Source organism: Sturnus vulgaris, chromosome 8 (assembly GCF_052056855.1).
Source record: "Sturnus vulgaris isolate bStuVul1 chromosome 8, bStuVul1.hap1, whole genome shotgun sequence".
NCBI lineage: Eukaryota > Metazoa > Chordata > Aves > Passeriformes > Sturnidae > Sturnus > Sturnus vulgaris.
The window spans coordinates 28926754-28940107 of NC_142250.1; the positions used below are offsets into that span (position 1 = coordinate 28926754).

The 13354-nt window shown below is 40.8% G+C and overlaps 2 long non-coding RNA genes across 2 annotated transcripts in view; both read left to right on the top strand.

Moving 5' to 3' along the window:
- Positions 1–13354, top strand: part of LOC148223044 (uncharacterized) — a 99187-nt gene that overhangs the window by 41066 nt on the left and 44767 nt on the right. The window contains exon 4 of the long non-coding RNA XR_015805190.1: positions 4300–4409. This is a non-coding gene — a long non-coding RNA (uncharacterized LOC148223044). The remainder of the gene's footprint in view (positions 1–4299; positions 4410–13354) is intronic.
- LOC148223045 (uncharacterized) lies at positions 5454–9249 on the top strand. Its single transcript, XR_015805189.1, has 3 exons — positions 5454–5566; positions 6946–7016; positions 7564–9249. It is a non-coding gene; the product is annotated as an uncharacterized LOC148223045 (long non-coding RNA).

A 13354-nucleotide genomic window follows, 5' to 3' on the forward strand; every position in this document is an offset into this window, starting at 1 on the left:
AGCTCTTTGGTGATCCAACAGGGAAGGTGATCATCCTCCCATGCAGCTGGAGCTGGGAGGGATGAGAGGACAGAGATCCCAAGCCCACAGACAATCCCAGCTACTGGCAGCCACCTTGTCCCTGCTCTGGATAATGTGGAAAGCCCCTCACCCTTCTGCCTGAGCCCACGCACTTGCTCCCCTCTGCTCTTCCACCTGTCATATTCCTGTGCCTGAAGGAGGAACTCTCCCACTGCTTGTGGTATGAAACCCTTGGCTGCCGGGTGCAGTAGATAGGAGTTGGTGAACAGGAGGGAAAGAAGATAAGTTTAATGTCAGGTCTATGAAAAGCAGAGCAGGAAAACCTAGACTGGAGGATGGAGATAAGGAGTGATCTCCTGGGTCATGGAGTACACTACTGACATCAGCAAACAAAGTAAAAATCTATTAATTAAAGAGGAAGTAACTAAAACCAAGTTAATGGAAGATTAACAGATTGATAAATAGTTGCATATACATAACATTTACTGCTATAATTAGATTCATAATAAATTAGAAGTAAATATATTTATTAAAATGTAGTAAAATTTTAAGTCTCCGGTGAGTTTGCTGTCACTAATTTATTTTTTGCCTGATAATTGCAAACCTTTCTAAATTTTAGTTTTAAGCAGTTACTGACCACATTTAGTCAGTTAGTTCTCATCTCCCTTTAGAGAGGAGTGTGTGTTTTGTTTGAGTTGGTACAATGGCACTGTCAGCTGCACTTTGAGCAACCCAAGTACAAGGTGTAAGAGGTTTCCATCTGCCTGTCCCTTCTCTCCCAGGGTGCTCCAATCAGCAGCAGACTGAAACCAGCAGAGCACTGAGAGGGCTGGGCTGCCAACCTGTTATCTTTTGTCAGGGCATTGAGTACTGCCTTATATCCCCTCAACCTGTTTCTTTAGGGGCAAATTAACCCTGGACTCTTTCAATTTGTGCATTCTGTTAGTATGACAAAATGCAAAGATGTTTTGTACCCTGTTATAGGGGAGAGTTCACCTGCCAGCTCTACAAATTAACTTTCCTAGTTCCTTGTGTGACAAGTTGCAGCTCCTGATCTCCTTTAGAGGTGGAAATCTACAAAAAACCCCAGGAAGTGATTGTGGCTGATATCTCAGTAGGCATTTTCTGGCCATGAATGACTGCCCTAAAACACTTTGCAGCATTTGACCAGTCATCCTGTGAGCAGCAAGCTCTTATTTCTTCAGCTTACATGTGGGGCTCTAAGCCTATCCACTGGCATTTCCAAGATAGTTAATAGTGACAGTAATTGTTATAATCCTTCCATTCAGTAGCAGGCTTGAAGCCTATTCTTTCCATTGACATAGTTGATCTAAGTGCAGAATAAGTCACGTGTTGACAGCTGGACTGAAACACCACCCACAGATGTTGCTTAATAGGAGCCTGAGTAAGTCCACCCACTGCTGGTACATTTAGTCCTCCTAGAGGAGGCAGGTGTATAATCTAGGAAATTTTCCAGTTCAGCCCTTACAGGTATGAATCATTAATGCAAAGAAATAATGTCCTTTTTACCCATGGGGGAAAAAGACCACAGACATGGAAAAAAGGGTGAGGACATCTGGGAGACAGCTCACAAGCACAAAGTGGCCAATTTTTTTTTACACCAAAGCTGGCTTCTGGTTTTCACTATGAGAAATAACACAGAAGCCTCTCCCAATACTCTGAGATATTTTTTCATGTCCTAACTGGAGCATTCATACTGTTTGCAAAACAGGGTCAGAGGCATCAGACTCTGAATCAGTGGGAATAATTGGACACTTCTACTGCTGGTGGCTCTGGGAGGTGTCCTGCTCTAGTTTTGTTTGAGTGAAATGGTGAACTTGGAGTTTGTACGTCCCTTGTTGTGTTTCTCTCTTTGTCTGCTGCCTTCCTATCACACCTGGGCAGGGTATAGCCCAGACTTTGCTTGCCAGAGGGTGGAAGATCATGGCACCAGGGACAGAAAGAGAAGGTTGGAATTGAGGATCATCCTTACTAAGCAGTGCTGAACATAAAAAGGTCCACTGGCTTGTTTTCAGAAAAGAAGAGGCTTCTAGGACAAAGCCCAAAAGAGTCCTCAACACAGAGAATCCTGTTTATTCCCATAGCCCTGAGACAGTGCTGAAAACAGCTAAGTAAATAATAGCCTGAGAAAAATAGAGAAGCTACCTTTTTTCCTCTTTTGCATTTTGCTCATTGTCTTTCTGAACCTTTTTCAAAACTAGAGTGTTTTGTAAAGGTAGAGAGCCTAAAAGCTCAATGAGTCAATCAATTGCAATGGGGAGAGTCCCAGAATGGCCATCCCAAATCTCATCTTTGAATGTGAACTTTGATCCAAAAACCATTAGCTTTTTGGCAGCACTGGAACATCACCTAAATTGTGTGACCTTGGAGATTGAGATTCTTCTGCATGTACAAACCTGGCATTTTCTACTCTAGACCATTTCTTCTTTACTACAGTTCTCTCTCTAGGTATTTTGTTCTTACTTCAAAAAATAACATTTAAGAAAAGAAACAGAAAGAAAAGGGTATTTCATTTCTGATTAGTGTGATTTACTAAAGAGATGACAGGCTGTGGGGCTGCTGGCTGGTCCTCACAAGGTGTGTATAATGCAATTAGTCACAGGGCAACATAAATAGACAGATCTGAACTGTAAGCACTGCCATGACCAGAAAACGTGCAGCAGCCTCCTCTGGAGAAATGGCAGCTTTCCTAGCAGTTACAACACTCCTGGCAAGATGGTTCCTGCTTTTTCCCAGAGCTCTTAGTTACAGTGCCACGAGCTTCAGTTGGCATTATCCAAGAGCTGAGTAAGCCATACATTTTCATGGGATTGCTTGACTTCTTAAGGAAAAGTTCCTTATCTGTTCCTTATCTGTTTTTGTTGGAGTGAATATCCTTGTCCTGAAAAACTAAAATCAAAAATGTCTTGTTATATTTTTAAAGCCAAAATGAAAACCCTCCTGGGAAAAAACACTTCTTTCTGGGAATGAGGAATGGGTTGTTTTGCTTCCTCAGTTAGGCCAACTGTTTTGGAATATTCATTCAATGGCTTGCCTCTGCTCTTTGTCAAACAAGTGGGAGAATATTAGTTCCAGCCTTGAGCCATTTTGGGGTCTGACATGGAACTGCTGGGAAATATCTAAGGAGAATCAATGGCAGCTGATTAAATGCAGGGTCACATTATAATACTTCATGGGGAAAAATCCCCATGAAGTAAGATTTCTTCACCAAAAACATCACTGTATTGGGAAAAGAATAAAAGTTCTCATTGACCAATTGTTTGTGAAGCAAGAATTAGACTTTGAAATTTGATTAGAAAGAAAAGATAAACCTTTAGATAAGACTAACAAAAATGAGCTAATAGAAACATCAGGCAGGGCAGACCTGGGTGGATTTGACTGCTATTGCCATGCTCGTAACACCTCTCCATGGACTTTGCAAATAAGGCAGTTTTTATTCAGTGCCTTAAAGCCTTTAAATTGAAGGTGTGCCATTCTAAAGAAGAGCAGATGGAGGTTGAAATTAAAAAAGAAAGAAAAAAAGAAGAAAAACCCTTTAAAAAAACCCGAACCACTGTACTGACAGATGATTATGTACCTGAAGAAATGACCAAGTTGCTATTCTGTTGTTGAAGCCCTCCTCCAACAGCCTGAATGTACAGGAGTAAAGTTTCCTTTTTAAATACAGAAATGTCCCTTAATCACAAGATTCTACAATATCAAACTTTTCTCCTTTAACTAGCTTCAGCACAAATAAAATCAAACCTGTTTTATTAGCAGTACCTCCGAGAACAACAGATTATAGAGTCTCTTTACATTAAATTCTTAGGCTTTTTGAGTGGGAAACATTTTAATCTGTAATTTCCTCGCATACCTTCTAATCAATTTATTCCCAGCAAAACACATGAATTCCATGTGCCATGTTTCATTGGCAAATTGATGAGGACATGAAAAACCAGCATCAACATATCATAAAAAATGCAAAAGCATTGAACACTTAATTACAGCTTAAGCTATTCCAAAAGGCTCATTAGCTGAAAGGGCTGAAGAGGTACTAGGTTCTAGGACTGCTTGTCTAAATCACACATAATTTTCTGAGATCTGTTGCTATCAGTGATGGTGAAATCAGAGGATGAAATGAACAATCCGCTGTTGGCACTGATGTACAGGACAGTGTCTGATTAAGAGCAGACACCAGTGTTTTACCTGGCAGGTGTGGTTCATGGTCATGTGCCTTGAGATGCAGCGTGAGTGACTGTGTTTGGTCTCTTCTTTCAGGTAATGAGTAACAGGACAAGAGAAAATGACCTCAAGTTTCAGCAATGGAGACTTCAGTTGGATATTCAGAAAAATTTCCTCAGTGAAAGAGTTGTTGAACATAGGAACAGGTACAGTGGTGGAATCACTATTCCTGGAAGTGTTTGAAAAATGTGTGGATGTGGCCCTTGGAGACATGGCTTAATGGTAACATGGTGGTGCTGTGTTAGACTCAATGATCTTAGAGGTCTTTTCCAACCTTAATAATTCTGTGATTCTATGAAACAGTAAGTTCTACCTCAGATATGCCTTAAACCGTGTGTTAGATGGGAAGGATTGCTTCCCCACACGAGAGGCAAGATGCCATGCAGGACCTGTTCCAGGGTGTTGATGGTGGGTTTTTCAGTGGGTGTTGTTTAGCGTCCTCATAGGGACTGAGAAGATCAAATCCCACCACACTTCAGACTCAAATGCGTGACTGAGCCTGTGGTTTGGTGAGTTACTGTCTTTAGCAGTTCTGAGGAACGAAATTTCTGCAGCAAATATGAAGTAAAATATATTAGTTTAACCCTCTTTCCTCAATACTGTGATTTACTCCTTACTTGTAGAGTCCTTGGAAAGGTAGAATAGTTATTATGTCTCAAATGTTAGGCAGTAATTTATTAAACTGAGAAACCTCAATGCTGGATCCCACAGAGGCACCTGCAAGAATTTTCCAGGATCCTACTGTGCCCCAGGAAATCATTATGGCTGCAAAATTTCTTGCAGGGTCCCATGAGAAGGAGCTTATTGAGGGAACTCAGAGGAAAGCAGGAGTTTTTTACTTTCACCATAAATAACCTCAGAGTAAAGAAGGATGTGCTCTTCCTGAAGATATGGAAGGGAAATGGGAACTTTGCTAGAATTTTGTTAAGAGATTTTTTTAGGAAAAGGCTGCAGGGTAAGACCACCTTGCATTGTAACAGTGCACATGGGAGCAGTGTGCTCACATCACTGGGGATGCCTGGTGTCTACTTTGGGAAGGGGGATGTGTGTCAGGAACTTGCTGCTGGCTCCACACGGAGGGGAAATGCGAGGGAGGAAAGTTGCAGCAAGTCTTTCTGCTTGGATGGGGGAAGCCAAATAGAAGTGCTGGAATGTGTGCATTCCCATGCTGACAAAATCAGGGAGATGTCAGAGGGAGTGACAAGCTGTTCAGTGCACACCTCTGCTCAGCTCCGTGTCAGGAACAGATAAAAATCTGTCTCTTAGCCCCACACACGTGACAGCCCTCAAGGAGACTGGGAAGGTAAGTATGGGCTGTCAAAGAAGCCTTTTTTCTCTAGTCCTTTACCTTTTTGCCCTGTGAGCATTTTTTACTGCATTCCCTCCATTATCTCCAAAGCTTTCAACTCTTAAGAACAATTTAGTCATTTTTCTAACTTTAAGAAATTTGGGCTTGATTGCCCTATTTTACGGTTTCCTTGTAGGTTCCTAAATGCTCTCCCTGCAAAAAAACAGTGGAGTTAGTTTTTGAGCCTGTAAAGAAGTATTGCAGAGTATTTTTATATAAGCCAGATTAATGGTTTTAGAAGACGATACATTTATCATAAGACAGCATTTTGGCAGCAGAGTGAGCTTCAGTGAGCAGTTGTTTTCAGTCTTGTCATGTGTTTTCGAAGAGCTAACCTGAATTTCCTCTTGAATTTGGAGTTTTAAAAAATCATGACTCAATCCCATAATTAAAAAAAAAAAAAAAGACAAAAAACAAAACCACCCAACATCTTAGAGGTATGTATTCTGATAGAGAAAAAATATTTTAAAAATTCTTTCTCTGTATTTGTCTGTATACTCCTAAATTGCTTTTCTCATGGTGGAGCTAAACTAATCACATAGAGAGATTTATGCATTACAAATGAACACACTGAAATGTAAGTCAAACAGAAACTGTAAAAGTTAGAAGACAAATCTTGATGTAGTATTTGGGGGAGGGGGTTGCAAGATGGAGCTTCTATTTTAAATATTTCAAATTTGATGTCAACTCTTGGTAAGAATTACAACAGGAACGGGAAACAGCATTTTATCCTGTGTAAGCTACAAGCAGAGAAATTGTTCCAGTGATGAAAAAATTCAGCACCCAATAGCTGTAAATTATTTATCACTGTCATTTTCTTTCAGATCAGAAGTCTAATAAACCACCCAGAGTGGTTGCCTGCAATGTGTCCCTTGGGAGCTCATAGGGATGGCAATGTGCTACCTCACACTAGAGCAGGAGCAGAGCAGAAACTCTCTCCCTTAATGACTGTAGTTCTGTGAATTGCAGTGTATGAACTCAGCTGGACCTTGAATGACAGACTTTCCTAAAAATGACTTTTTGGTATTGTGGTGAATTCAGACAATTCAAGGTTGTTCTCCCTGGTGCATTCCTTTTTTGTCGTTTTTTGTTCATCTCTAGATGAACAAAAGAGAAGTCCACTATGCTTCTCTTCACTGTGGTCAGTGGAACATATTTGAAATTTAAGAGTGGTAAAAACCTGAGTGCAGAAACAACAAGTTTGAAGCAGAAAACCGTGGTGTTCTTGTGGGGGACAATTAAAACCTAAAAAATTGGGGTATGGTTCTTTAGGGGAAAAAAAAAAAGTGTGTAAAGCAGACCAGAAGGTCTATGAGAGAAAATTTCTATTTCAGCAGCAAGCTCTGGGGCTGTGCTGGCAATCACGTACACCAGAAAGGAGCTGTGTTTCATGCTGAGCTTCCAGGTATTTTGCTTTTATAATGCAACATCCTGAGAGATGATCAAGCTAGAAAAGAGTAAGAGTGAGAGGAGACAATGGCAGTGTTTACATTCTGGTTTCCCCTCCCTCTCTCTTGCTCAGTGTGTTTTGCCTGCCTGGATCAAATACCTCTGCAGTGTAGGTGCTCTTTGCTGTGCTTTTCCTGGCACCCAGCACAGACAGGCACAGATCCATGGGGTGCAATCTGTAGGGTTGTGCCCTACTGCAGTCAGAGCCCTTCCTGTGGGGGTGTATGCTGGGCTTTGTACTACTTATTAGTAGCTTGTCATCAGGTTTTTTTGGTTTTTGTCAGAGCTAGGATTAATAGAAACACGATTGAGGCAATTTTCGTGTTTGGGCTTGGATGTTTATTATATTTTATCAGAAATTACAGAAAGTACAACAGCACTTCTATCTCCTTCTAGAAGTAGGAAAAATGGCTACAGCTGAGCCTGCTTCAAGGCTTTTTAAAGCTAGACAAACTAATAAAAGTTTAACACCTACATTATTTATCCTTTTGACTTAATAATAGATTCCCACGACCTTTAGAGTGACATTTGACTGACCAACCAAAGACTACTACCTGAGTTCCGTGAAGAAGATGGAAGAAGAAGATGAACAAAGAAAAAGACACCACCCAAAGTTCTCCATCTTGTTTCATATTTACTGCTATACTACAAAAACCTTAAATTTAAAACCCATCACCCAGTGAAAACACACACATCCAACTTACTACACAGCTGTGATTTTTAACTCATTATTCATATTTACAAGCCTTCTCCAAGGTTTCAGGTCCAAAGCAGTGTTTTCCAGGGGGTCTGTGCCTGGAAGCACAGAAAGCTCAAAAACTCCAGATTTCTGAGATCCAACACTTCCCACAGAGACTATTGCTCTGGATGCTAGGAACCTCGGGGATTAGAACCATGAATATTATCACTTTAAGTAAGAACCTGGTTAGCTGCGAGGGAGAAGACACCATAGCAGTGACCTTGGACTGTGAAAGACCCCACAAAGTGCCAGGACAGAGCCCAGGGCTGAGGCGGGGAGGATGTGGCAGACTCCCTGGGGATTCCTCTGTGCAGCTGAAAGGGAAAAGCTTTCTGTTTCAGCTTCCACAACAGACTTTGACAGATAGGGAGGTGAAAAAGGCTGCCCCACTTTCACATGTGAAAATCTGCAGTGATCTAGAGAATGTCAGGAGACTGTTCCTGGAGAACACAAGGGACAGAGAATCCTCCTCATCCCACTCTCTTCAAGGTGCCCAGCAGCAAGAACTGGAGCGTTTCTGTTCTCCCCCCATTGCTGTCAATAATTCCTTCCCTTCCTCCCTACCCTGAGGTTAGAGCAGCCAGGATCAATCTTTCTCCCCAAAGCATTCAGAATTGGACCATAACCATGCAAACTGCAAGATGCCAGCACATTACAGAGTACCCTGCCCAAGGGAAATTTTGTTCTTTATTCTCTTTTAGCCAAACTAGATTTTTATCCTAAAATACATGTTTCCATCTCTCCTAAAATCCCTTTAAAAGAAATTGGACATTTACAGGCATGTTTTAGGTGTGAAAGTAGGTGGCTGCCTTTTGCTTAACAGATGTGTGTTTCCTTGTCTATAGGCTGTGGATTTGCTGCAGGGAGCCTGAAAACTGTGGTCACATAGCAACTGTATATTAACTAAAGCTTTTGAGAGTTGCTGAGATTAAAGTTTCAGCAGTGTTCAGTGTGCTGGTCAATGTGCTGATCTGCACGTGTCCAGCTTTGTTTTGTACTAACTGTCAAATGAGGAACCAGGATTTTGCAATAATTATGACTGTTATTCAGGGAATAGCTTAGAAATTAAAGGTCATCTAGAAAAAGAAAACAAAAAAATCCTTCTCAAAAAGAGAAGACAGTGATGAAAACCTCTAGCACGAGGAAGCTGAAAAAGCCCCGAAGCTAAACCTTAATATTCTCTATGGAAACTAGACACAGGGGTTACAATGTATTTGGTGACTTTACTGGATTTTACTGACTGTTCTCTGCACTGAAAACAAATGCAAATTACTTGGGGAGCAAGTAACCATCCATTCCTTTCATTCCCTTTCTTGTAATTTCTCTTTCAAACCCTGATACTTGCATTGCAGAGTTTATTATTAGCAGCCGTACCTGAGTCTGAGAAGAATGTTGTAGGAGGAGAGCTATTGATACTTTGTTCTTTAAATAAAATAATGTCTCTTTCTTGGCCCTGAGTGTCTTCAGTAACTTCATTGTGGTATGGCTGGGTGTGGGAGTGAAATGGAGCCAATGATCTTTGAAAAATCACCTTGAAAAACCCATTTTATTTCCAGGTTGCACTGTATTCATCTCTGGCCTGTCCAGCATCCCTCAAAGTTCTGTTGCCAGTTTATAGAAGGGAAAATGGTTAATGCAGGAGTTTGCAGTATCTATTGTTGGCATTCAGTTAAAAGGGGTAAACCAACCCATTTCCATTTAATACCAGATATACAGAAGCAGCATAGCTGTGTGTTATTTTACTAGGGCTTTGCCAGACTTGGTAACTCCCAGCCATAATAATGCTAATGATAAAGTTTTCTGCTGAGTCAGCCCTGTTTCCCAGGGAGACAGTCAGTGAAGAAGTGTGGAGCAGATGCTGCACTGCTCCAGGGTGTGTTTGTCAGTGGCCAGCAGAGAGAATCAGGGCAGATGCTCTTTGCACTGAGCAGTGCTGGGGAGGAGGGGAAGGCTCTCAAACCAAAGCCCTGATTAAATGGCTTGAGAGCAGTGCTGCTGTCTGGCCCATGCGGCCAAGTGTCTTTTTGCAGAGCTCAGTGGAAGAAGAGGGGCAAAGCAGATCTCATCTTATTGTAGGATCAGGGTGCAAGTGTTTGAAATTTCTATACACAGATCCAGAAATGCTCCCGTGGCACTATTTTTAGGAATTGTTTAAGCACCTTCCGTCAGAAAGCAGTAAAGCTGGGATAATATTCAGATGGTTAGAATGCCTTATCTTACTTCATTTGGTATGCTAGATGGAATAGCCTCTATTAAGTTGCTGTGAGTTACTAACTCTCTTTTCCTAACTAGAAAAGAAATGTAGAAGTTTTTTTTTTTTACAACTTTCTGACAGATATTAAAACATGATAAAATGAAACTGGCTTCACGCTGGAATGCACTGGGACATTTCTCCTGAGAATGGAGTTGAGCAATGCAAAATTAATATTGATTTTATCACTGTTGCCTCCTCTAAGGAAAAAAAATCCTTGCAGATTTAAGAGAATGCCACACAAAAAGAACAATCTTTTGGGAGCTGTGCTGCCTGTATTTAAGGTCTCTGAAGGTCCAAGTCCCTCAAGACTGAATGGAGTCCTAGATGATGATCTGCACGATTCAGAATCTTAACAATTTGAGCTCTGAGAAAAGGAACAGTGTAACCACAGTGAACATCTGAAGGCTTGCCCCAGAGCCCATTAGACATGATGACTCTTGGACCATTCTCATTATTACAATTGTAGATGAAAACCTCTTGCAAGTCTTTGTGTTTCTCTCTTGTACTTTCAGCTCATCAAAAATTAAGCTTTCAGAATAGAGTTTAGGGGGATTTTAGCCACCATGACACAACCTAAACAACATATGTTTGCACAAAGAAATTTCAAACTACAGCTTTTTCAATCGCAAGAAATGTTTTCCTGATAGCTCCAAACCTGTTTTTGTGTGCCTGGATGACCAAGGCCTGCATCCTGCATGAACTGCAGGGAGTATGGAGACAGGAATGAACAGAGCACAGACCAGAGTTAGGTAGATTATAGAGAGCTGTTATCTGGCAGCATGACTGCTAAGGAAAGGAGGTCAAATCTGTCACTCATTAACTCATTCACACCCTGTTAAATCAGTCTCTGACTTTATTCTCAACTGTTTGTCTTTTGCCACCCACATTCCCCTGACTCCATCATTATAATGAATAATTCAATGAATATTTTTAAGCTCCAACTATTATTGACTATTCCAGGCTTCCTACTTTATGATTTATGGGGTTTTCAGGGTTTGCTGTGTCTGTTCTGAGTGGCTTTCATAGGTTTTATAAAGGACACAAGGAAGAAGCAGTTGGTGTTTGTGCAGCAAACCAACAATCCCTTGAATGTGGCCTAATTGATAGACTAGAAAAATTTAATTACAACAGTGAGTAAGAGGGAAGAAGAGACCAGAGAGTCCTTGATGGTTAAAAGCAGCAAAAAGACAGTAAATGAAGAAGAGCCATTTGTGGCATTCTTGAATGAAGAGATTGAAGGGCACTGAGGTAGTCTTGAAGGAATACATGGATGTATCATCAATTATTTGCACAGGTTGGAGAAAAATAAATATTGGTAAGGCTGAGAGTTGAACAGGGATAGCACAGCAGAGCTTGCATTTTAGCTTCAGGGAGTAGTCAAAATGAGATACTCAGGCTGAAATTCAAATTGCCCTCACCTAAACCCGTTTTGCTCTTTTATAGTTTACAAGACAAATAATGAAAATGAAGGGTTTGCCTTGGACCCACTCCATGCCCAGAGAAGAGTGTCCCTGCAGACCATCAGTGTGTGCAAGGCTCAGGGCTCTGAGATCTCTCACCTGGCACTGTGCACTGCCTGTGTTAGGGTGGGTTGGGACTCCTCTTGGTCCCCTTGTCCACTTGCTCAGAGCACAGAATTAAGAAAAAAGAATCAAGTTTCTATTCGCTTTCCCATTAGAGATGGTTTCTGAACAGCTTCCAAAGTCTGGAATATTTGACATTTCAAGGACATCATAGCATCCTGTTTCACTTTCTACCACCCAGTATGTTTTTCCTGCTTCTAGTAGCCACCCTCATTCTCTAAAGCTGTGGAAATTTCCTATATAGGGACAGAAGATATGCTAGGAGTGAAGCTCTGAAGGAGAAAAACCCAAAGAGCTGATGTTTCCTTCTCTTCCTTACTTCCCTTCTCTTAGCTGTTTGACTTTCCCCTCAGTAAATATTGATGAAACTGAATGCTGGAGAGGTGGAGTTCTCACTGTTAGTTGTACTAGAAGATATCAGTACACTTAATTTTAAAAATCTTACCCTATGTCCATTCTCCAAGCCTAGCAAGTGTGGCACTTCTTTCCAATTACAGAATTAGATATTTTGATATTAAAAAAAATTATCAAACGTATAATTTCTACCTTTGTTATTTTCTCAGACAATTTGTTTAAAAAAACAAAATATGGTAAAAATAAATTTTTTAAGACACTAAAAAAAAAAAAAAAAGTCCAGAACTGTTATTTTTTCCTAGGAGAGCTATAAATGGGTATTCACAGTTTGTGGCTGGAAAATTGCATGAAGTTTTACAAAATAATAGAATTGTAGAGACATGGGTAAATTAGGTTCATGAGAAAGGATTAAAACAGGTTTTTCTGAGGGAAATCAAATTTCACAGAGGGGTCAATGAGTACAGCTGTAACTGTGAGCCAGGTAAAATAGTGTAGTTCAGTTAACAAAACTTTTTGATGAGACATCTCCAAGGACTTCTAAAGTAACTAAGCTGTCTGCTCTTGAATTAACTGTCAAAAGATAAGAAACCAAATGAAGGAATAAATGGACTGCTTTCTCATGGAGAGGCCATCAGGGGAGCAGTGCTGCATCTGTGCTTGTCAATGCATTTCTAAATGGTCTGAAAAAGAAGCTGAATCCAACGCTAATGAGTGAGAGTTTATGGAAAAAGCAAGCCACCAGCACCATGATGGAGAGACTGCCTCAAAAGGGCAGTCTCAGAAAAAGAACAGTCTAACTACAGCCAACCAGGCAAATGCATCTTCCAAAACAGCATCTCAAAGTCTCCATCAGAAGCTGAAACAGTTTAAGAGAGGAAAGGCATCCCTGTGGATATCATTTCTGCCCTGGGTTTCTGCTACCAAACTCATCTGCAGGATGCTGACTGGAGTGACTCTGGTGAGGTGCTGGACCTTCTACAGTTCTCATCTTCTCATTCCTCCTCTACACAATTCTCCCTTCAGGGAATTAGGAAAAAAAAATCAATGGAGTTAAAACAGTGAAAAAAGAAGGAAAAGCATACCATGTTTTTTTTCTTTTCATCGAAGGTACAGATGCTGTGGCAGGCAGCCTTACTTCAGAAACATCAAAAGTGTAATGCTATTAATAGAATCACTTAGGCCTGGGAAAAAACCTGTCATTTACAAGTAAATGACAACTCAAGACTTGTAACTACTGGACTGCATAATATGGCCAAAAAATGCTTCCACAAGCATTGTCCAGGAAATTATTACACAAAATGCTTCCCCAAGCATGAGTCCAGAAAATTATTGCACAGCTGTAGCACAAGTGTGGAGGAGATTAG